At 38.2% G+C, this 25,614-nt stretch overlaps 1 protein-coding gene across 1 annotated transcript in view; it reads right to left on the bottom strand.

Annotated features, from left to right (window-relative positions):
* Positions 1 to 25,614, bottom strand: part of LOC122198654 (aryl hydrocarbon receptor-like) — a 51,824-nt gene that overhangs the window by 23,806 nt on the left and 2,404 nt on the right. The window lies entirely within an intron of this gene.

Here is a 25,614-nt window from a genome sequence, read left to right as displayed (position 1 = left end):
TGGTCTCACCCCAACAGGTGGCTAAAAAAAGTGCTTATTGATCCTCCAACCCCTTCTGGGAGCCACCCTATTAGAAACTTGCAAAGTATACATTTTTAACCATTTCCTCAGCAGATCCTAAGGAGGCATCCAATCTTAGGACATGGTTTTGGTTGTGACTGAGATGCATTTTAATTTTAAGCTTTCAGTTGGAAACATTTTTCTATACTTATGTCAGGGAAACATATACCTGTAGTTTAAAGCCACTCCCCATCCCCAACATTTCCAGGTACAAATTACAAACAAATGCTCATTAGGAAAACTGTATTTATTCAGCGGTATTTATTGAACACACATGTTCCCAAATCTAAGCCCAAGCCAAATGTGACAAACAGCCATTGACCTCCAGGAGAAAAGAATTTACATGGGAGACAGGCTCAGTGGGGAGCACAGAGAACAAACAACACAATGCAGCCTGCTGTGCATTTCACAGCAAGATGTAGGGGCTTTGGGGGTCTAGAGTTCACAGAGGAAGGTGGGATCTGGGCCCTGGCAAGAAGCCAGAGCTTGGCCTCAAGACTGCAGGTGGTTTAGCTTGAAGGAAAAGAGCATTCCTGGGGTGGGGTGTTGGGGGGGCGCGGAAGGACGTATGTGCCAAGTTTAAGGTGCTGAGTGACTTCCATGTACTGACCATAGAAGAGAGTGTAAGAAGGTGAGTATCAAAATCTTTTCAGAAGTTATTTATGGTGGTGTGATTTTTGCCTATCTTTATAATTTTCAAATATGAATAAGCTCATTTTTTTAAAGAATATGAACACATGAGCTTGTGGATGGGAAGAGATGTGCCTGGAAGAGGCACTAACCTTGTGTGGTGGGAATAGACAGGACTTCACAACATTCCATCTCAAAATATCCCATTTTACCTGCTGTCTGGTCCCCATGGTGGGGACTCTGAGAACCCTGCATGCCTTGGGAAGAGGTGATTTAACAAAAAAATGGAGGACTCTTCCTGACATTTTTGTTTCAAAGGCCAAGTTCTCAGGCATCAACAAAGGAAAGACTTAATGGGTCAGTCAAGACAAGAGCCTGGCCAGTGCTGGGTGACAGGACATCAGCACAGCTCCCTGCCCATGAGACTTGAGAGGGCCTCCAGTCTATGTGAGTAAAGATTCAAGAGAGAAGTGAAGAGAGCTTATATGCTGGGAGGTCCTGAGAAAGCTCAGGAAGGTGGGCATGAGGGCTGTTCTCCCCCATGGAGGATGGCAGAAACCCCAGATAGATTTGAGGTTTGAGGGGCTTTAGAGAAAATATTTTTTATGTTTCTGCACACTTAGGGGTTCTGAGGAAACCTTACTGAGACCTGGGAACATGGGGTCATCCTGGGTTGTAAAAATGTAGACAATGGTCTTATTGTTACCCTAGAAAAGCTTATTTACATTGCAAATGGTTAGAGTAATAACTCATGAACCTTTCCAAGGGTTTTATCCTTCTTTTCAGGAGGGGAGGGTAACAGCTTGTGTTTAATTTTTTTTCTATTTTTTAAAAATTTGATTTAATTAGTTTATATCCAAGTTAGTTAGCATATAGTGTAACAGTGATTTCAGGAGTATATTCCTTAATGCCTCTTACCCATTTAGTCCACCCCCCCCCTCCCACAACCCCTCCTGCAACCCTGTGTTCATTCTCCATATTTAAGAGTCTCTTATGTTTTGTCCCCCTCCCTGTTTTTATATTATTTTTGCTTCCCTTCCCTTCCCTTATAAAGTCCTCATATGAGTGAAATCATATGATATTTGTCTTTCTCTGACTGACTAATTTCATTTAGCATAATACCCTCCAGTTCCATCCATGTACTTGCAAATGGCAAGATTTCATTCTTTTTGATTGCTGAGTACTACTCCATTGTATATATATATACCACATCTTCTTTATCCATTCATCCATTGATGGACATTTGGGCTCTTTCCATACTTTGGCTATTGTTGATAGTGCTGCTATAAACATTGGGGTGCATGTGTCCCTTCGAAACAGCATACCTGTATCCCTTGGATAAATACCTAGTAGTGCAATTGCTGGGTTGTAGGGTAGTTCTATTTTTAATTTTTTGCATTCCCACAGGCAGTGCAAACATCTTTGCCAACATCTGTTGTTGCTGGAGTTAATGTTAGCCATTCTGACAGGTGTGAGGCGGTATCTCATTGTGGTTTTGATTTTTATTTTCTTGGTGGCGAATGATGTTGATCATTTTTTCGTTGTCGGTTGGCCATCTGGATGTCTTCTTTGGAGAAGTGTCTGTTCATGCCTTTTGCCCATTTCTCCACTGGATTATTTGTTTTTTGGGTGTTGAGTTTGTTAAGTTCTTTATAGATTTTGGACACTAACCGTTTATCTGATATGTTGTTTGCAAATATCTTTTCCCATTCCGTCGGTTGCCTTTTAGTTTTGTTGATTGTTTCCTTCACTGTGCAGAAGCTTTTTATTTTGATGAGGTCCCAATAGTTCATTTTTGCTTGTGTTTGCTTTTGTAAGAAGTTGCTGCGGCCAAGATAAAAGAGGTTTTTGCCTGCTTTCTCCTCGAGGATTGTGATGGCCTCCTGTCTTACATTTAGGTCTTTCATCCATTTTGAGTTTATTTTTGTGTATGGTATAAGAAAGTGGTTCAGGTTCATTTTTCTGCATGTCACAGTCCAGTTTCCCCAGCACCACTTGCTGAAGAGACTGTCTTTATTCCATTGGATATTCTTTCCTGCTTTGTCAAAGATTAGCTGGCCATATGTTTGTGGGTCCGTTTCTGGGCTCTCTATTCTGTTCCATTGATCTGAGTGTCTTTTGTGCCAGTACCATACTGTCTTGATGATTACAACTGTGTAGTATAGGTCGAAGTCCGGGATTGTGATGCCTCCTGCTTTGGTTTTCTTTTTCAAGATTGCTTTGGCTATTTGGGGTCTTTCCTGGTTCCATACACATTCTAGGATTGTTTGTTGTAGCTCTGTGAACAATGCTGGTGTTATTTTGATAGGGATTGCACTGAATATGTAGATTGCTTTGGGTAGTATTGACATTATAACAATATTTGTTCTTCCTATCCAGGAGCATGGAATATTTTTCCATTTTTTTGTGTCTTCTTCAATTTCTTTCATAAGTTTTCTATAGTTTTCAGTGTATAGGTTTTTCACCTCTTTGGTTAGATTTATTCCTAGATATTTTATGGTTTTTGGTGCAATTGTAAATGGGATCGATTCCTTGATTTCTCTTTCTGTTGCTTCATTGTTGGTGTATAGGAATGCAACCGATTTGTGTACATTGATTTTATATCCTGCAACTTTGCTGAATTCATGGATCAGTTCTAGCAATTTTTTGGTGGAATCTTTTGGGTTTTCCATGCAGAGTATCATGTCATCTGTGAAGAGTGAAAGTTTTACCTCCTCCTGGCTGATTTGGATGCCTTTTATTTCTTTGTGTTGTCTGACTGCAGAGGCTAAGACTTCCAATACTATGTTGAATAACAGTGGTGAGAATGGACGTCCTTGTCTTGTTCCTGACCTTAGGGAGAAAGCTCTCAGTTTTTCCCCATTGAGGATGATATTAGCGTTGGGTTATTCATATATGGCTTTTATGACCTCCAGGTATGATCCTTCTATCCCTACTTTCTTGAGGGTTTTTATCAAGAAACGATGCTGTATTTTGTCAAATGCTTTCTCTGCATCTGTTGAGAGGATCATGTGGTTCTTGTCCTTTCTTTATTGATGTGATGAATCACACTGATTGTTTTGTAGATATTGAACCAGCCCTGCATCCCAGGTATAAATCCCATTTGGTCATGGTGAATACTTGTTTTAACGTATTGTTGGATCTGGTTGGCTAATATCTTGTTGAGGATTTTTGCATCCATGTTCATCAGGGAAATTGGTCTATAGTTCTCCTTTTTAGTGGGGTCTTTGTCTGGTTTTGGAATCAAGATAATGTTGGCTTCATAGAAAGAGTTTGGAAGTTTTCCTTCCATTTCTACTTTTTGGAACACCTTCAAGAGAATAGGTGTTAACTCTTCCTTAAATGTTTGGTAGAATTCCCGTTGAAAGCCATCTTGCCCTGGACTCTTGTTTTGGGGAGATTTTTGATTATTAATTCGATTTCCTTACTGGTTATGGGTCTGTTCAAATTTTCTATTTCTTCCTGTTTCTGTTTTGGTAGTGTATATGTTTCTAGGAATTTGTCCATTTCTTCCAGAATGCCCATCTTATTGGCGTATAATTGCTCTAATATTCTCTTATTATTGTTTTTATTTCTGCTGCGTTGGTTGTGATCTCTCCTCTTTCATTCTTGATTCTATTTACTTGGGTCCTTTCCTTTTTCTTTTTGATCAAACTGGCTAGTGGTTTATCAATTTTGTTAATTCTTTCAAAGAACCAGCTTCTGGTTTCATTGATCTGTTCTACTGTATTTTTGGTTTTGATAGCATTAATTTCTGCTCTGATCTTTATTATTTCCTGTCTTCTGCTGGTTTTGGGTGTTATTTGCTGTTCATTTTCCAGCTCTTTAAGGCGTAGGGTTAGGTTGTGTATCTGAGACCTTTCTTCCTTCTTTAGGAAGGTGTGGATTGCTATATAGTTTCCTCTTATGACTGCCTTTGCTGCGTCCCAGAGGTTTTGGGCTGTGGTGTTATCCTTTTCATCGGCTTCCATGTACTTTTTAATTTCCTCTTTAACTTCTTGGTTAGCCCATTCGTTCTTTAGTAGGATGTTCTTCAGTCTCCAAGTATTTGTTACCTTTCCAAATTTTTTCTTGTGGTTGATTTCGAGTTTCATAGTGTTGTGGTCTGAAAATATGCACGGTATGATCTCAATCTTTTGTACTTACTTAGTGCTGATTTGTGTCCCAGTATGTGGTCTATTCTGGAGAATGTTCCATGTGCACTGGAGAAGAATGTATATTCTGCTGCTTTAGGATGAAATGTTCTGAATATATCTGTTAAGTCCATCTGGTCCAGTGTGTCACTCAAAGCCATTGTTTCCTTGTTGATTTTCTAATTAGATGATCTGTCCATTGCTGTTAGTGGGGTGTTGAAGTCCCCTAGTATTATGGTATTATTATCAATGAGTTTATGTTTGTGATTAATTGATTTATATATTTGAGTGCTTCCACATTATAGCATAAATGTTTATAATTGTTAGTTCTTCTTCGTGGATAAGCCCCTAATTATGATATAATGCCCTTTTCATCTCTTGTTACAGTCTTTATTTTAAAGTCTAGATTGTCTGATATAAGTATGGCTACTCTGGCTTTCTTTTGTTGACAATTAGCGTGATAGATGGTTCTCCATCCCCTTACTTTCAATCTGAAGGTGTCTTTAGGTCTGAAGTGGGTCTCTTGTAAACAGCATATAGATGGATCTTGTTTTCTTATCCATTTGGTTACCATATGTAATGATTTTGATTGGAGGGTTTAGTCCATTGATGTTTAGAGTGAGTACTGAAAGATTTGAATTTATTACCATTATGTTGTTTGTATGGTTGGAGTCTGGGGTGTTCTCTGGTCCTTTCTAGTGTTTGTTGTTTTCGGTATTTATGTATGTATGTATGTATGTATGTATGTATTTTTTCCTCTTTTCTCCCCTCAGAGAGTCCCCCTTAAAATTTCTTGTAAGTCTCGTTTACTGGTTATAAACTCCTTAAATTTTGTTTGTCTGGGAAACTTTTAATCTCTCCTTCTATTTTGAATGGCAGTCTTGCTGGATAAAGAATTCTTGGCTGCATATTTTTCTGATTCAGCATATTGAATATATCCTGCCACTCCCTTCTGGCCTGCCAAGTTTCTGTGGATAGGTCTGCTGCAAACCTGATCTGTTTTCCCTTGTAGGTTAAGGGAAAAAAGAACTTTTTTTCCCTTGCTGCTTTCACGATTCTTTCCTTGCCTGAGTATTTTGTGAATTTGACTATGATATGCCTTGTTGATGGTTGGTTTTTGTTGAATCTCATAGGAGTCCCCTGTGCTTCCTGGATTTTGATGTCTGTGTCTTTTCCCAGGTTAGGAAAGTTTTCCACTGTGATTTGCCCACGTAACACTTCTACCCCTTTTTCTCTCTCTTCATCTTCTGGGACCCCTATGATTCTGATGTTCTTCCTTTTAAATGAGTCACTGATTTCTCTAATTCTTAAATCGTGCTCTTTTGCTATAGTCTCCCTCTTTTATTCTGTGTCATTATTCTCCATAAGTTTGTCCTCTATATCGCTGATTCACTGCTCTGCCTCATCTATCCTTGCCGCCATGGTATCCATTCGAGATTGTAGCTCAGTTATAGCATTTTTTATTTCATCCTGACTAGCGTTTACTTCTTTTATCTCCTCAGAGAGGGATTCTAATCCATTTTCGACTCCAGCTAGTGTTCTTATTATGTGATTCTAAATTCTGGTTCAGGGGCACCTGCGTGGCTCAGTTGGTTAAGCATCTGACTTCAGCTCAGGTCATGATCTTGCCATCCGTGAGTTCGGGCCCCACGTCGGGCTCTGTGCTGACAGCTCAGAGCCTGGAGCCTGTTTCGAATCTGTGTCTCCCTCTCTCTCTGCCCCTCTCCTGCTCATGCTCTGTCTCTCTGTGAAAAATGAATAAACCTTAAAAACAATTTAAATTCTGGTTTAGACATCTTGCTTGTATCTGTGTTAGTTAAGTCCCTGGCTGTCATTTCTTCCTGCTCTTTCTTTTGGGGTGAATTCCTTCATTTCATCATCTTGAAGGAAGAAAAGGAATTAATGAGGTAAAAAAATAAAAAAAATTAAAATAAAAAAATTAACAACAACAACAACAACAACAACACACACACAAATCAAATAAATGATGCTAGATCCTAGGTGTGTTTTGGTCTGGGTGTTGAAAGGGGCATGATAGATTAGAGAAAAAAGGGGAAGAAAAAAAAAGGAAATTGTCTGAAAATTTGAAAAAATGAATACACTGAAATAGAATAAAATGAAATGATGGAAGTAAAATAGAATTTGAAAAATTTACATAAAATAAAGTTGAAAAACATTAAAAATATTTTAATAAAAATTGAAAATAAAGACAGATTATTTCTTTCTGTATTCAAAAAAAAGAAAAGAAACGAAAAAGAGAGGAAAAAAAAAGAAAATTGAATAGGTGGACCAGCGAACAGACTGAAATACGATTGAAATTACTTGGTTTTCCATAGAAGTCAAACCATGAAGCGCATTGTAGTCTGTAAACTAAGCAGGTGGAGAGACTTGTGTTCCTGAAGAGCAAGGTTGGCCCAGTTAGGCAGGGCTTAGTGTAATGGCTCCATCCTCCATTAGTTTTTGCTGCTTAGCTTAATGGGGTGGATTGTTGTGGTGCTTGTAGGTGGTGTATGCACATGTGCAGGAACGGTGAAAATGGCGTCACTCAGCTACCAGGTCTCTAGTATTGGAACTCTGTTCTCTCCGATCAGCAATTGTGCACCCGTCCTTTGTCTCCGGCTTCTGTCCACTCCCCACGTTTACACTGTCTGTGACCAAGCCCCAGGCAGCACCTCCCTCCTGGATTTTATCTCAGATGTAGCTATGTTTGCTGACCCCTCACTTCTGAGGGACTGTGGCTTTGACCTGTTCTGACCCTCTATGGAGTGTCTCACCAAGCAATGGCCGGGTGCTGGCTGCACCCAGGAACGTTCGCAGGACCAAGCTGCTGCCGATGCCCAGAGACTGCGGCTGGGTGCCAGCCTGCCCCAGAAAAAGTTCACGCGATCATGTATCAGCAGCGTTTCAGGGATTATGGAAAATCACAACACACATCTGGCACCAGGCTTCACCCTTAATGACCTTGTTCCAGCACCAGCAAATGTGGTTGTTCTCCTGGGTCCACTTGGGTCTTTGCCTGTGTGGGGGCCACACAGCCTCTACCAGATGTCCTCCCAACAGGGGAACTGCCTTTCCCCTTGTGGCCTGAAGACCCCTGGACTCCACTCTGCTCCTGGGGGTTCATCCTTCTCACCAGAGCACCTCCAGTTATTGAGCTGCGGAGTTTCAGACTGCGCCCCCCCTGTTTATAGAGTCTTAAAGGAGTTTAAACACTCTCCTTTCTCCTTTCTCCTTCATTAGTTCAGTCCCTGCGGCTGTTTACACTTTTCCACTTTCTCTCCAACTGCTTTTGCGGTGGGGGGGTGCTTTTCCCATATTCTCCCCCACTGTTTCCATTCTCTCTCCACAAGCAAAAACAGCTCCCTGCCCTCTGTGGCTTCTCTCTCCCCCAGTTCACCTCTCCACACCATGTACCTTCTGAGTTCTGTGGTTCTGGTTGTGCAGATTGTTGTGTTAATCCTCAAATCAGTTTTCTAGTGTGCAGGATGGTTTAGTGTTGGTCTGGCTGTATTTCATGGAGGCAAGATGCAAAAAAACCTTCCATGCTCTTCCGCCATCTTGGCTCCTCCCAACAGCTTGTGTTTAAATGCCTAAATCAGTATTTTTGCATTCCTTGCCCATAATACAGGCTCAAAAGAGTAGAGTAAACTCCACTTTTATCTCATTGCCTAAGAGCAAGGAATGGGGGCTCAGGAGAACCACATGATTATTGTTTGCTTGTAAGTAAATAATAGTTAATGTGTTCTGCTCCAGAAACCTCATGTATGCATTCAGGATTGTGGAAATAAAGGAACACCAACCAAATGAGAAAAGCAGAGGCTATTTATTCAGAGCTTGCTGCAGCAAGGGAGTCAGCCATGGTCACTTGAGTTTTAGCAGAGACTCAAAGGCAGAGAGAGGAGTAGGAAAGCTTCCTAGTGGAGAAAAGGGATGGCTTTAGATGGGGCTTGTTTGGAGGCTGTTCACATGGGGAAGCTGGAGATGCCTAACTAGAGGCAGGGCCTACTATGTGACTGGTCAGGGGAGCATTTGGCTTTCTTTCATTGGTTGTAAGTTAGAAGGAGGGAGAACAATTAGGGAAGCTGTCAGTTATTCATCAAGTCCTGGCCATTCTGGGCCAATTGTTACAGAAATCATTGTCCTGCTTCCTGAATGCTACTAGAGATAGCAGTCTGATTTTCTATAAGTCTTACTGAAAGTAGGCTTGCTTCTGGGATAAATGTTTATTTTAGACAAGGGTTTGGTTTCCTGGGAAGGCTGCTGTAGGTTGTGAGTCAAAGTTCTATTTTTACATATGTCCTGAGCATTGTCTGTTTGTATACTCAGTCTCCTAGGATAAGTGTAATAGGGTTAATGAAAGAGTAAAAGTCTCTCTTCCTGGGTAAGATCTAAGAAGTGATTATTTGGTGAGTCTAGCCAGAGGATTCCTGTGACCTGTCACAGTGTTTTCTCAGTCCAGAGAGGGTAGGAGAACATAAATTATCCTGAACCTTGAGGAGACTAGTGGTCAGGAATAAGGAAGCCAGAAGGGACTGCATGGATGCATGTCCAGAGAACAGGAGGGAACAGGAGCCCTCAGAAGTTGCCGGCATAGACAACTCTGATGAGATACCTTCCACCCCTCAAACTTTAATGCTATGCATGTCCCCATGCACTTAGATCAACTTCAAGAAAGAGAATAGGGAATTCATGAACTGACAGAGGCTTCAAGTATTAAGTTTTAGAAAACCAGAGGGAGCTATGGTTCTTGCACACCTCAGTTTGTGACCTGAGATGGTCATTCACACTCATAATGATGATGATGATGATGATGATGATGATGACGACAATGGTAATAGCAATGCTGCTGGAGAACATCACATTCTCCTTTCTCCTTATTACAGTGTTACTATATAATCATATCTATCATTGTTTTGGTTACTTTCCATCTACTCTCAAACTCTTTACTCTTCTCACGATTCATGGAGTTCAAGTGGGCAAATTATAAACCTCTTAACAGTCAACTTTCTGCCTCCTCTATGTCTGTGCCCTCACTTTTTCCCACTTTACATTCATGACCATGGATCTTAAAGGACCTCTGATGCTACTTAAAAGTCCTGTTAGGTTCTCTGTTCCATTCACTCTTTCATTCTCTTAGGTGACTATTTCACACCTTTCCTCTCTTCTCAAATCTCCAATACCTCTTTTCCTGTCTCACTCTCTGTCTTGCTTCCTGTTGCACTGAAAATAAAAAGCAATTAGAATAAAATGACAAGATCCGCCCCCCCCCCCTTCCTGTCTACTTTTATTTGGGTCTATATTCTTTGCATTCCCCCTTGTTACAGTGGGCAAACTCTTCATCTTCCAAGCCAAGCCCAACCTTTCCACGCACTGGTACACTAGATCCTACCCACACTTTCTCAGGCAGTTCTAAATAATACAAAAATATGTCTTAATACTCTGTTATTTCTATGGAATGGGAAAAGGGAAATTCAAACAATTAAGCAGTTCTTATATAGGAGATGTGAGAACAATGCAGATTATAAATGTGGTATTTAAAAATAACTCTAGACATTTTTCAAGTAAATAAAGGGTGACAGTTTAGGAAAAATAAAATAACATACTTCTGTCCTGTCTTACAGGATCAACATATAATACCCAGCAGAGGGCTGCCTTAATTTATGAACTTAAAAAAAACTCTGACTATCCTATTTCTCCTTGGAAGTAGTATTAAGTGGCACCAATCTGCGTACAACCCTTTTGTTTTTAAACTGATGTATAAACACACAGAGAAATGCACACACATTAAGTGTATAGTTTGATGAGTTTTTGGCAAATGCATTCATTTTCCTTACCCAGATATAGAATATTTCCACAATCCCAGAAAGTTCACTCGTGACTCTTTTCTAGTCAGTCTCTACCTCTCTTCATTCCTAATGAGGTGCCCACTATTGTGATTTCTATCAACATATATTAGTGTTGCATGTTTTCTAATTTCATATAAATGGGTATAGTATATGTTCTTATGCCTGCTTTTTTCATTCGACATAAGGTTTTTGGAGGCTTATGCATGTTGAATGTATCAGTGATTCCTTCTTATTGTTGAGTAGTATTCCATTACACAAACATTCCATAATTTGTTTTTCCATTCTCCTGGTTTATAAAAATGTGATTATGATGATTTGATTATGATTGATTATAATTTGGGTTCTTTTGTATTTATCTTGCTTCAATTTAATTGTGTCCTTATGGCTCTGTGGGTTGATATTTTTCATCAAAGTTGGAAAAATTTCAACCATTATTTATTCAAATATTTTTTCTACACAATCTTTTCCTGTCTTCATTTCTTTTGTAACTCCAATTGCATGTATACTAGACGGCTTGTTAGTGTTCCAGAAGTTACTGAGACAATTTTAATTTTCTTCTATATTTTTTATGATTCAATGAGGATGCTTGCCATTGACTTGTCTTAAAATTCACTTACCTTTCTTCTGCTGAATATAATCTGTTGTGAGTCCATCAAGTCATTTTCTATTTAGATATGCTATGTTTTCAGTTCTAGAATTTCTATCTGGTTCTTTTTTATAGTTTCTATTTTTTTTTATATTCTTATGTTACTTTTTATGTCCATCTTTCCTTTTAAATCACTGAGCATATTTACAATAGCTATTTCAAAGTGTTCATCTGTGAATTGCAGCTTTGGTGTCATATCTAGATTTGTGTCTTACTTTTTATTCTTAATTATGGGTCATATTTCTGTTTCCTTGTATGTCTAGCAGTTTTTGACTCCATGCTGGAAATTATGATGCTACTTTAAAAAATGTTGATTCCAGACCTTCTGAAAGATGTGAAGTGATATCTCATGGTAGTTTTGATTTGTAGTTCCCTGATTATGAGCCGTGTTGAATGTATCTGTTGGCCATCTGCTTGTCTTCTTTGGAAAAATGTCTATTCATGTCTTCTGTCCATTTCTTAACTGGATTAGTCATTTTTTGGGTCTTGACTTTGATAAATCTTTATATATTTTGGATACTTGCTAACTCTTTATCAGATAGGTCATTTGCAGTGATCTCATAACATTCCATAGGTTGCCTTTCAGTTTTGTTGGTTGTTTTCTTCACTGTGCAGAAGCTTTTATATTGATGAACTCCCAATAGTTTATGTTTTCTTTTGTTTGCCTTGCTTCAGGATACATATCTAGAAAAAAGTTGCCAAAGATGTCAAAGAAGTTACTGCCTGTGCTTTCTTCTAGGATTTTTATGGTTTCAGGTCTCAGGTCTCACATTTAGGTCTTTCATCCATTTTGAATTTATTTTTGTGTATGGCGTAAGAAAGTGGTCCTGTTTCATTCTTTTGCATGTTGCTATCCTGTTTTCCCAACATCATTTGTTGAAGAGCCTACCTCTTTTCCCATTGGATATTCTTTCCTGAATTGTCAAAGATTAATTGACTGTATAGTTGTGGGCTCATTTCTGGGTTTCTGTTCTGTTCTATTGATCTATGTGTCTATTTTTGTGCCAGTAACATAACTGTTTCATACTATAACTTGAAGTCTAGAATTATACCTCCAGCTTTGCTTTACTTTTTCAAGACTGCTTTGGCTATTCAAGGTCTTTTGTGGTTCCATACAAGTTTTTGGATTGCTTGTTCTAGCTTTGTGAAACATGCTGTTGGTATTTTGATAGGAATTGCATTAAATGTGTAGATTGCTTTGGGTAGTATAGACATTTTAGTGACAATTGTTCTTCCAATCCATGAGCATGGAGTGTCTTTCCATATCTTTGTGTCTTCTTCAATTTTTTCATAAGTGTTTATAGTTTTCAGAGTACAGGTCCTTTACACCGTGGTTAGGTTTATTTGTAGGTATCTTATTAGTTGGGGGTGGAATTGTAAATGGGATTGTTTTCTTAATTTCTTTCTGCTCTTTCATTATTGGTGTATAGAATTGCAACGGATTTCTTCACATTGATTTTGTATCCTATGACTTTACTGAATTTGTGTATCAGTTCTAGCAATTTTTTGTGGAATCTTTTGGGTTTTCTATATAGAATATCATGACATCTGCAAGAAGTGAAAGTTTGACTTCTTCCTTGCTGATTTGGATGCCTATTGTTTATTTTTATTGTCTGATTGCTGAGGCTAGGACCTCCAGTACTATGTTAAATAACAGTGGTGAGAGTGGATATCCCTATCTTGTTCCTGACTATAGAGGAAAATCTCTCAGTTTTTTCCTATTGAGGATGATATTAGCTGTGGGTTTTTCATACATGGCCTTTATGATGTTGAGGTATGTTCCATTTATTCCTACTTTGTTGAGGGATTTTATCATGAATGGATGTTGTATTTTATCAAATGCCTTTTCTGCATCTATTGAGAGGATCATATGATTCTTATCCTTTCTTTTATTAATGTGGTATATCACATTGATTGATTTGTGAATATTGAACCATACTTCAGCCCAGGAATAAATCCCACTTGATTATGGTGAATAATTGTTTTAATGTACTGCTGGATTCAATTTGCTAGTATCTTGTTGAGAATTTTTGCATCCATGTTCATCAGGAATATTGGCTTATAGTTCTCTTTTTTAGTATAGTCTTTGTCTGGTTTTGGGATCAGGTAATACTGGCCTCAGAATGAGTTTGGAAGTTTTCCTTCCATTTCTTTTTTCTTTTTTTTTTTTTTAGCATTTTGAGAAGAATAGGTATTAACTCTTCTTTAAATGTGTGGTAGAATTCTCCAGTGAAACCATCTGGCCCTGGACTTTTGTTGGAAGATTTTTGATTACTGATTCAATTTCTATGCTGGTTATCAGTCTGTTCAAGTTTTTGATTTCTTCTTGTTTCAGTTTTGGTAGCTTACATGTTTCTAGGAATTTATCCATTTCTTCCAGATTGCCCAGTTTGTTGGCATATAATTTTTCATAATATTCTCTTATAATTATTTGTATTTATGGTGGGAATTTTGTATTTTTCCTCCCACGTTTGTGATTTTTAATCCTTTCTCTCTTCTTTTTGATCAGTCTAGCTAGGGTTTATCAATTTTATTTAATTTATCAAAGAACCAGCTGTTGGTTTCATTTATCTGTTCTACTATTTTTTTTTGTTTCTATATCATTTATTTCTGATCTAATCTTTACTATTTCCTCTGTTTTTCTGATTTTAGGCTTCATTTGTTGTTATTTTTCTAGCTCCTTCAGGTGTAAGGTTAGGTTGTTTATTTGAGATTTTTCTTGCTTCCTGAGATAAGCATGCATTGCTATATACTTCCTTCTTATGACTACCTTTGCTGCACTGTAAAGGTTTTGGACCATTTTGTTTTCATTTTCATTTGTTTCCATGTATTTTTTAAAAAATTTATTCTTTAATGTCTGGTTGACCCATTCATTCTTTAATAGGATGATCTTTAGCCTCCATGTATTTGTGGTCTTTCTAAATTTTTTCTTGTGGTTGAACTCAAGTTTCATAGTGTTGTGGTCAGAAAATATGCATGGTATGATCTCAATCTTTTTGTACTTGTTGAGGCCTGATTTGTAGCTTAGTATGTGATCTATTCTGGAGAATGTCTCATGTGCACTTGAAAAGAATATGTATTCTACTGCTTTAGGTTGAAATATTCTGAATATATCTGTTAAGTCCATCTGGTCCAGTATGTCATTCAAAGCCATTGAATCCTTGATGATTTTCTGTTTAGATGATCTGTCCATTGCTGTAAATGGGGTGTTAAACTCTCTTACTATTATTGTATTATTATAAACTAGTTCTTTATATTTGTTATTAATTGCTGTATATATTTGGGTTCCTTCAAGTTGCGGGCATAAATATTTAGAATTGTTAGATCTTCTTGGATAGTTAGTTCCCCTGTATTATGATATAGTCGCCTTCTTCACTCTTGTTACAGTCTTTGGTTTAAAATCCAGTTTGCCTGATAAAAGTATGGTTACTCTGGATTCTTTTGATGTATATTTGTATGATAAATGTTTCTCCATCCGCTCACTTTCAATCTGTCGGTGTCTTTAGGTCTAAAATGCGTCTCTTGTAAGCAGTATATAGATGGATCTTGATTTTTTTATCCATCTGATACCCTATATCTTTTATTGGAGCATGTAGTCCATTTACATTCAGAGTGATTATTGAAAGGTGTGGATTGAGTGCCATTGTGTTACCAGTAGAGTTGGTGTTTCTCTGATGCCCTCTGGTCCTTTCTAAGCTGTCAGCACACAGCCCTATGTGGGGCTCGAACACAAAAAACATGAGATCATGACCTGAGCCAAAGTTGGATGTTCAACCGACTGAGCCACCAAAGCACCCCTGATTTTAGTCTTTCTTTCCCACTCCAAGAGTCCTCTATATTTCTTGCACGGCTGGTTTAGTGGTCACAAACTCCTTTAGTTTTTGTTTGTGAAACTCTTTATCTCTCCTTCTATTCTGAATGGTAGCTTTGCTGAATAGAGTATTTTTGGCTGCATATTTTTCCCCTTCTGCACATTGAATATATCATGCCACCCCTCCTTGCCTGCCAAATTTCTGTGGAGAGATCTGTTGCGAACCTTATTGGTCTTCCCTTGTGAGTTATGGACTTCTTTTGTCTTGCTGCTCTTGGGATTTTTGATTTCTATATTTTGCAGATTTAACTACATTACGTCTTGGTGTTGGCCTGCTTTTGTTGATTTTGATAGGAGTTCTCTGTATCTCCTGGATTTGGATGTCAGTTTCTTCTCCCAGATTAGGGAAGTTTTTAGCTGTCATTTTCTTGAATAAACCTTCTGCTCCCTTTTCCCTCTCTTCTTCTGGGACTCCTATGAAATGAATATTATCATGTTTGATGGAGTCACTGAGTTCCCTAAGTCTACTTTCATTTGAAGATTTTTCTTTACCTCATGTTCAGCTTTATTATTTTCCATAATTCTATCTCCTATATCACTTATTCATTCCTCTGCTTGCTTCTTTCATCTTTGTAGTCATTACATCCAGTGGTTTTGGATCTTGGTTATATCTTTCACTGCAGCCTGATTGGTTTTTAGCTCTTTTATCTCTGCAGTAAGGGTCTCCATAATGTTCTCTATGCTTTTCTCAAGCCTAGCTAGTGTTCTTATGATTTTTGCTTTAAATTCTGGATCAGGCATATTACTTATATCTGTTTTGATTAGATCCCTGGCTGTGACCATTTTTTGTTTCTTTTGGAATGAATTCCTCCATCTTGACATTTTGTCTAGGTCTCTGTCTTCTTCTTTGTGTTAGGAAAGTCTGTTATGTTTCCTGCTTCTGAGAGTAATGGCTTTATGAAGAAGAGGTCATATAGTTTCCGGGACGTGGTGTTTCAGGAAGTGTCTCTGGTGTGTGCTGGGTGCACTCTGGGTGCTGCTGTGTTTTGGCTGCTGTATTCCTCCTGTCAGTCATCTGCAGTTTCTTCTTGCCTACAGTGGACAGTGTTTGTACCTTAACCAGAGTGCCGTGAATCTTTACTAGGTGTGCTCTAGTCTGCTTGTTAAAAGAGACCTGATGCTATTTCCACTAGAACTGAAGTTCGCATAACTCTCTGGTTGGTAGACATGGTGTATGTGAAGGTTCGTGCTGGTCTTCTAAGGGATGGGCCTACTGCACTGGTCGCTAGGCACACTTGCCAGAGAAAAGCAGTACCAGCAGAGGTAAGGGCAGGTGGTACTTGGTGTAAGCAGGCTAGGCAGCAAGTGTTGGTGCTGTGCTGTTTACTGAAGTTGGTTTATGCTGATGTATGGGGGAAGGAAATGGTGCCAGCCCATTCCTCTGTCTCTGGAGAGGGGAGTTTGTTCTCACTGCTGTCAGAGAAGCACTTTCAGATGAGCGAATAAATTCCCCTCAGGCGATCACAGGCATTTTTCAGATCACTGTATTCACACACTCTCTCAGTCACTTTCCTGCCTGGAGCAGTGCAGCATACCTTAGGCTCTATCCCAGCCAGGTCAGCTAACTTTTAAACTTCCAAGCTTCAGGGACCTAGTGTGGCTGGGACCTGTGCTGCTCCTTTGGGGGCTGAGCTTGCTGCGCTGAGACTGATGCAGGTTTGACCCAGAAAGGAAGTCGTGCCACAGTGCAGGGGTGTGGAGTTTGAAGCAAGCAGCCTAAACAGCCAGCCTCCTGGTTAGTTGGCCTTAGCAGGTGTCTCTGAGCCTATGCTGAGAGGTGGGGAGGGAAATGGCAACCACAGGTTCTTTTGTCCCCAGAGAGGCAGTGGCACTTCTCACAGATGCACTCCGAAAAGAATGAAGAGTCTCTTCCTATGCCACTTAGGTGATCCTCAGATTGGGCAGGCTGCCCCAGGGTTGCTTGCCTGCCTTCTCTCAGGAGTAGGGCAGCGGCCTCAGATCTCTATCCCAGCAAAGCCTGGGGACCTCTGAAACTCCAGTCTTTTGAGCCCCGCTGGTTGCAAAGACACAAAATGTATCCCCACTCATTTCCCCTCGCCAATGGCTTTGGGGAAGTGTTCTTGTGCTTATCCACGTGTGCTCCACTCTCTCTAGCTTTTCTCTGTGACCAGGGATCCTTTCCCTCTGCAGCAACCACTGTCTGTTTCTCCCCCAAACCACATCTCCACACTTCCTACCTTCCTCAGAGTTGCCTCTTCTGTCCCTCTAGTTGTGCAGTTTGTTCTATCAATTCTAGGTTGATTTCTAGAGTATTCAGAATGACAGCATTCAAGGGAGGAGGCAAGCCTAGGGTCCTCCTACTACACCATCATCTTAGCGCCCCCCCCCCAATTTATTTTATATTGATCTCTTCTGCAAACTTTCTGAACTTGTTTTTAGTTTTATTAGCTTTGTACTGGATTCCCTAGGTTTTTCTCACACAACATGATGTCATCTGCAAATTGAGGTAGCTTTACTTTTTCTTTTTCTGTAGGGATGACTTTAATTTCCTTTTCTTGCCTAATTTCCCTAGAACCTCCAGTACAATGTTGAGTAGAAATGGGAGAAAAAACATAACTTGTTTTTTCCCTGATCTTAGACAACATCTTTAATCTGCAACTTTATTTATTTTTTATTGTTTGTTTATTTTTGAGAGAGAAAGAGCACAAGCAGGGGTAGGGGCAGGGGAGGGGCAGAGAGAGGAGCACAGGGGATCCAAAGCAGGCTCTGCACTGACAGCAGCTAGCCTGATGTGGGGCTTGATCTCATGAATCATGAGTTCATGACTGGAGCCGAAGTTGGTTGTTAAACCGATTGAGCCACCCAGGTACCTTTTAGTCTGCAACTTTAAGTGTGATGTTTACCTTGGCTTTTTTGTAGTTGTCCTATATCAGGTAGAGAAAGCACTGTTTTAATGAAAGAGTATCAGATTTTTGTTACATGAAAGAGTATCAGATTTTTCGTAATGCCTTTTCTCCATCAGCTGAGGTTATCATGTGGTGTTTGTCCTGTATTCTATTAATATGGTGTATTTTATTACTAGATTTGCACATGTTAAACCAACTTTGCAGTTCTTGGGCAAATCTCACTTGATTCGGGAGTATAATCTTTTTTTGTATGTTGGTTAGATTCACTTTACTAGTGTTATGTTGAGGATTTTTGCATCCATATTCCCAAAACATATTGCCCTGTGGTTTTCTTTTCTTGTAAAGTCTTCTTTCTTGTAAAGAAATGCTCCTTCTATTTTTGCTTTTTTTTTAGAAGAGGTTGTGAAAGAATAGTGTTAATTTTTCTTTAAATCTTTAGTAAAAATCACCATGATGCCACTGAACCTGAGATGCTCTGTATGGAATATTTTAGATTTACTAATATGATCTCTTTACATGTTATAGTTTTATTCAGGTTTTCTGTTTTGTTTAGTTTGTGACTCGCTAAGAACTTGTCCATTTCATATAAGTTTTCTAGCTTGTTGGAATACAGTTGCTCTAGTATTTCCTTATAATCCTTTGTATTTCTATGCAATCTGTAATGAGGTCTCCTTTTATATTCCTAATTTCAGTAATTTGAATTTTGTCCTTCCCCCCCCACCCTTGATCTAAGTAAAGGTTTGTTAATTTTGTTTATCTTTTCAAATAACTGTTCCATGGGATTTCTGTATTGTTTTTCTATCCTCTATTTATTTCCATTCCAGTCTTTATTACTTCCTTCCACTGCATGCTTTCGTTGTAGTTTGCTCTTCTTTTTACAATTTCTGAAGGTGGAAAGTGAGATTATTCATTTGAGATCTTTATTTTTTTGATATAGGCATTTATAGCTATAAATGTTCCTCAAAGAACTGCCTTAAGAGCATTTGATTAAGTTTTGTTGTATTACTTTTGTTTTCATTCATCTGAAAGTATTTTCTAATTTCTCTTGTGATTTCTTCTTTGACTCATTGGTTGTTTAGGAAAGTGTGTACTTTGTAAATATTTTTAAATAGTCCTTTTGTTATTGATTTCTAATTTAAGTCCAATATAGTAGGAGAACTTTTTCCCCTAGTGCTTTCAACTGCTAGAAATTAAAAAGATGTATCGATTATATAAAATTTTATTTTATTGTATATGTATTTTTTCCTTATAATGTGCCTTTCATTCCTGTCAATTATTCATTCCATAGCTGAAAACCTATATTTCTCTCTCCCCTTTACCCATTTTGCCCAACTGCCCAACCCCCTCCACTCTGGTAACCCTCAATTTGTTGTATGTATGTATAGGTCTGATTCTGCTTTTTGTTTGTTTATTCATTTGTTTCTGTTTCCTTTTCTTTTCTTAAATGTTTATTTATTTTGAGAGAAAGAGAGAGCGAGAGAGCAAGGGAGGGGCAGAGAGAGAGAGGGAGAGAAAGAATCCCAAGCAGGCTCTGTGCTGTCAGTGCAGAGTGCAATGTGGAGCTCAATCCCATGAACCATGAGATCATGGCCTAAGCCGAAATTGAGAGTCGGACAGTTAACCGACTGAGCCACCCAGACACCCCTGTGCTTTTTAAGATTACACTTTTAAGTGGAATCATATGGTATTTGTCTTTCTTAGTCTGACTTGTTTCACATAACATTACACATTCTAGGTCCATCCATGTTGATTCAGATGGCACAATCTCATCATCCTTTTTTATGGCTGTGTAATATTCCATTGTATATATACACCACAATTTCCTTATCCATTTGTCTATTGATAGACCCTTAGGTTGCTTCCATATCTTGGCTGTTGTAAATACTGCTGCAATAAACATAGGGATGAATATATCTTTTCGAGTTAGTGTTTTTGTTTTCTTTGGGAAAATATCCTATGGTGGAATTATTGGATGATATGGTATTTCTATTTTTAATTTTTTGAGGAAACTTCATATTGTTTTCTAGCAGTGGCTAGACCAATATACCTTCCCACCAACAGTGCAGGAGGGGTACTTTTTTTCTCCACATCTTTGTCAACACTTGTTGTTTCTTTCTTTCTTTTTTTAAAAATTTTATCCATTCTGGTTTTTTAAAAATTTTATCCATTCTGGCAGGTGATATCTCATTGTAGTTTTGGTTTGCATTCCCCTGATGGTTAGTGATATTTAGCATCTTTTCTTGTGTCTGTTGGCCATTTGTATGTCTTCTTTGGAAAAAGGTCTATTCAGATCCTCTGCCCATTTTTTAAATTGGATTGTTTGCTTTTTGGAGTTGTGTATGTTCTTTAGATATCAGAGACATCATTTGCAAATATCTTTTCCCATTCAGTAAGTTGTCTTTTTGTTGATGGCTCCCTTTAATGTGCCAAAGCTTTTTATTTTGTATAGTCCAAATAATTTATTTTTGTTTTTGCTTCCTTTGCCTTAGGAGACATTTCTTGAAAAATTTTACCATGGGGATGCTTGAGTGGCTCAGTCAGTTGCGTGTCTGACTCTTGATTTTTGCTCTAGTCATGATCCTAGGTTTGTGGTATTAGGCCCCATTTTGGGCTCTGTGCTGAGCCTGGAGCCTGCTTAAGATTCTCTCTCTCCCCCTCTGCCCCTGTCCCTTACTCACTCTAAAATTAAAAAAAAAAAAAAGACAAGAAAAATACTATAATGGCCAATATCTGAGAAATTACTTCCTGTATTCTCTTCAAGGATTTTTATGGTTTATGGTCTCACATTTAGGCCTTTAATTAGTTTTCAGTTTATTATTGTGTATGGTGTTAGAAGTGGTCCAATTTAATTCTTCTACAGGTAGCTGTCCAGTTTTCCCAGAACTGTTTATTGAAAAGATTGTCTTTCCCCCATTGTATATTCTTGCCTCCTTTTTCATAGATTAATTGACCATATAATTGTGGGTTTTTTCCTGGGGTCTGAATTCTGTTCCATTGATCTATGTATCTATTTTTGTTCCAAATTAGAGAACATATTTTGTATGATTTTAACTCTTTTAAATTTATTGAGGCATGTTTAATGGTGGAATATGGTCTAATCTGGAAAATATTCCATGTTTGAGTAGAATGTGTATTGTCCTGTTGTTTGGTTGAGTGTTCTATACTGTTTGTTACATCTAGTTGGTTTATAGTATGGCTTAAGTGTTCAACATCCTTGTTAGTCTTCTATCTAGTTGTTTGTGTTTATTATTGCAAGTTGGGTATTAAAGTCAGTAACTACTATTTTTGAATTATTTATCCCTTTGATTATACCAGTTTTTACTTTATGTATTTTGGGGCTCAATTGTTAGGTGCATATATATTAATAGTTGTTATATCTTTGGAATAGATTGGCCCTTTAATTATTATATAATATCTATTTACCAGAGCAACTGGGTGGCTCAGTTGGTTGAGCATCTAATTGACTCCTGACTTCGGCTCAGGTCATAATCCCAGGGTTGTGGGATTGAGCCACACATTAGACTCTATGCTAAGCATGTAGCCTGATTAAGATTCTCTCTCTCGGGGCGCCTGGGTGGCGCAGTCGGTTAAGCGTCCGACTTCAGCCAGGTCACGATCTCGCGGTCCGTGAGTTCGAGCCCCGCGTCAGGCTCTGGGCTGATGGCTCGGAGCCTGGAGCCTGTTTCCGATTCTGTGTCTCCCTCTGTCTCTGCCCCTCCCCCGTTCATGCTCTGTCTCTCTCTGTCCCAAAAATAAGTAAAAAACGTTGAAAAAAAAATTAAAAAAAAAAAAAAGATTCTCTCTCTCAGGGCGCCTAGTTCAGCTCAGGTCATGGTCTCACAGCTTGTGGGTTTGTGCCCCACATCAGGCTCTGCACTGACAGAGCCTGGAGCCTGCTTCAGATTCTGTGTCTCCCTCTCTCTCTGCCACTTCCCTGCTCATGCTCTGTCTCTGTCTTTCAAAAATAAATAAACATTAAGAAAAACCCTAAAAAAAGATTCTCTCTCTCTGACCCTCTCTTCTGCACTCTCTAAAAAATAAAAGTAAATAAGTAAATAAATAAATAAATAAATAAATATTTATTTCCAATAATTTTTCTTGTGTTAAAGTCTATTTTGTCTCATATTAATGTAGTCACACCAGGTCTCTTATGGTTGTTGTTTGTATATGGTTGTTTGTTGTATGTTGTATATGTTGTATGTTGTATATGTATATGTATATGTATATGTATATGTATAATTTTTCTTGTGTTAAAGTCTAGTTTGTCTCATATTAATGTAGTCACACCAGGTCTCTTATGGTTGTTGTTTGTATATGGTTGTTTGTTGTATGTTGTATATGTTGTATGTTGTATATGTTGTTTGTATATGGTTGTTTACATCTCTGAATCTAAAGTGTATCTCTTGAAGACATATGGGAGGGATTATAAGAAATACAGCCAGATAGTCATTGACTTTTTATTGGATTGTTTAATCATTTACATTTAAGATTATTATTGATATCATGGGATTTACATTTGCTGTTTTGCTTTTTGTTTTCTGTGTCTCATATTTCTTTTGTTCCTCTTTTACTATAAGTTTTTATTTTAGTATAGCATTTCATTTATTTAATGTAATATTTTTGTATTTTTTGAGTTTGTGAAAAAATGGTTGCTCTGTGGCTTGCATATACATAACAAATTATCAGAATATACTTCATTTTATGCTAACTTAATTCCAATGAGATATAGAAATTTACTCCTATATATCTCTATTACCTTCTTCCCTTTTTGCTATATTTTAATGTATATTATAACTTTATAGGATACAAATCTGTAATACAATGTTATTTTATTACTTTAACATTTAATGCATTTTATTTTTTAATGTTTATTTATTTTTGAGAGACAGGGAAAGAGAGAGAGAGAGACAGACAGGCAGAGAGAGAGACAGACAGACAGAGACAGAGACAGAGACAGAGCTGGGGAAGGGCAGAGAGGGAGACACAGAATCCAAGCTGGCTCCAGGCTCTGAGCTGTCAGCACTGTGCTCGACATGGGGCTCAAACCCATGAACACGGAGATCATGACCTGAGCTGAAGTCGGACACTTAACCAATTGAGCCACTCAGGCGCCCTAATATAATGCATTTTAAATCAGCTGAAAGAAGAAAGGAGAGCACATATATGTTTAAGGAGAATTACTTTATTAAACTTCTTGTTACCATTTCTGGTTCTTTTCAATTTTTGTGTATTTGAGTTCACATCTGATGTCATTTCCTTACTTCAGCACAAGTTTTCTCCCATTTTCTCTCACTTGCCTTCTGTATTGTTGTTATTGTAAACTATGTTGCATTTCTGTGTATTATAGGCTCAACACAATTTATATACTTGTTTGTTTCCCCAGGAAACTGCTTTTTAAAATAACTATATAGAAGAAAGAAGAAACATTATTTTGCCTTTTATAATTGCTGATAATTGCCTTATCAGTGCTGTTGTTTCTCACGTGGATCAATTGCTGTTGGATATCACTTACCTTCAGGCTGAAAAAGATCCTTCAGTATTTATCAAAAGGTGAGTCTGCTAATAGCAAATTCCTTGAGTTTTGGTTCATCTGGGAATATTTAGTTCACCTTCATTTTGAAATATAGTTTTGCTGATATAGGATTCTTGGTGGAAATGTGTGGGTTTTTTTTCTTTTTCTCTTTCAGCACTTTATGTCACTGCACTGTCTTCTGGCCTTCATGGTTTCTGATCACAAGTCAGTTGTTAATCTTGTGGGGGGTTCTCTTATACATGATGAATCATTTTTCTCTTGGTGTTTGATTTTCTCTTGTCTTCATTTCAATATTTTGACTATGATGTGTCCAGGTGTGTATCTCTTTGAATTTATTCTACTTAGATATTTTTGAGCTTCTTTGGTGTGTACAGTAATGTTTCTCATCAAATTTGTGAAGTGTTAAGTCATCATTTTGTTGAATATTCAATCTGCTCCTTTTCCTCTCTTCTTTCTGTCTGGTACCCCCAGTATATGTATATTGGTGTGCATTTAATGGTATCCCATATGTCTTAGAGTCTCTGTTCATATCGTGTGTGTGTGTGTGTGTGTGTGTGTGTGTGTATGTGCGTGTGCATGTGTGTGCTGCAGACTGCATAATCTCTATCTATCTTCAAATCCTGCCATGATTCTTCTACCAGCTCAAGTATACTATTGGTCCCTCTAGTGAATTTTTCATTTCAGTTATTATATTTTTCAACTCTAGAATTTCCATGTAGTTCCTTTTATATCTCACTTCATGGATATTTTCTATTTGATGAGACTTTGTCATCTTCCTTTAATTTTAAAAATTATTTCCTTTCATTCTTTGAGCATATTTATAAAAACCACTTAGAAGTTTTATCTGGTATATTCAACATCTGGGTCACTCAAGGGCAGTTTCTATTCCCTCTTTTAGTTCTCTACATGAGTCACACTTTCCTGTTTCTTTACATGTCTCATGATTTATTGTTGAGAACTACATCTTTAGGTAATATACTAACTGGATAATGATCTCCACCTCTCTTGTTTGCTTGTTTATTTAATGATCTGGATGGATTAGTTCAGTGAAGTCTAATTCCCTCACCCCCGGCAGCCTCTAATCTCATTCCCCATAAGGCATAGCCTTGGGTATGTACATAGTCTTCCTGATCAGCAGATAGTGACAACGGTGTTTACCTTTGCGGTTTATTATCTCCTTCCCTGATCTCACCACTAAACTTCAAGCTGTTAGCCTTCACTAATTGTTAATGGGTTGCTCTATTGTTCTAGACGATGGTCCAGTTGCAGTTGGACATTACAAGGGCAAGGTTTTGGTAGATTTTGAGACTTTTCTGACCCTGTGGCTCTTCCAAATTGTGTCTTTCCATGATTTTCTCTGTTAAATTTTAGCTGGTCTACTATTTCACCCTCTTAATTGTGCGTTTTTAGAAAAATGGAATGATTTAAATTTGATTTGATCTTGAATGCCAAACATCTGAACGTGCTCCCACAAAATGAAGTCAAATATTTCTGTGAATATAAAAGGAAACCTGTTTTTAAATCATGGAGCTGGGGGATCAGAGGGGGAGCTCTCATGTCTTACAACTCATCATCAATTGCAGAGCACAACAGGAAGAGATATATCTTGCAAGTTGATACTACTTTAGCTATTTTGCTACCAGCAGGAGGAAGAAGGATTTCCTCCTCCCCCCCGAACCAGCCTAGCCAGTAAGAGATGTTCAAATCTCAGCCTAAGACTGTCACACCCCAGCCAATGAGAAGTCACTATACTTCCAGCTCCCAGTTTATTCTAATGGACTTTCTGTTTACAACATCCCCTTCCAATTTCTCCTTCTCCTCTGTAAAAGAGTCTCTTCTCTTTTGTTGTATGGACTTGCCTATCGTTTTTCAATAGATTTGTTTGTCCCAAATTGCAATTCCCTATGGCTCCCAAGTAAACCTATGTTTTCTGGTAAAACAGCTGACAGTTTATTTTCAAGGTAAATGTTACTTGGTGTCAGAAGTGGGATCCAGAAAAGATCCTCCCCTCCCCGCCTCAACAATTCC

The sequence above is a fragment of the Panthera leo genome, chromosome C2 (genome assembly GCF_018350215.1).
Source record: "Panthera leo isolate Ple1 chromosome C2, P.leo_Ple1_pat1.1, whole genome shotgun sequence".
Taxonomy (NCBI): Eukaryota; Metazoa; Chordata; class Mammalia; order Carnivora; family Felidae; genus Panthera; species Panthera leo.
Note: the sequence above shows the minus strand (reverse complement) of the source record. Positions and strands in the feature narration are given on the sequence as shown.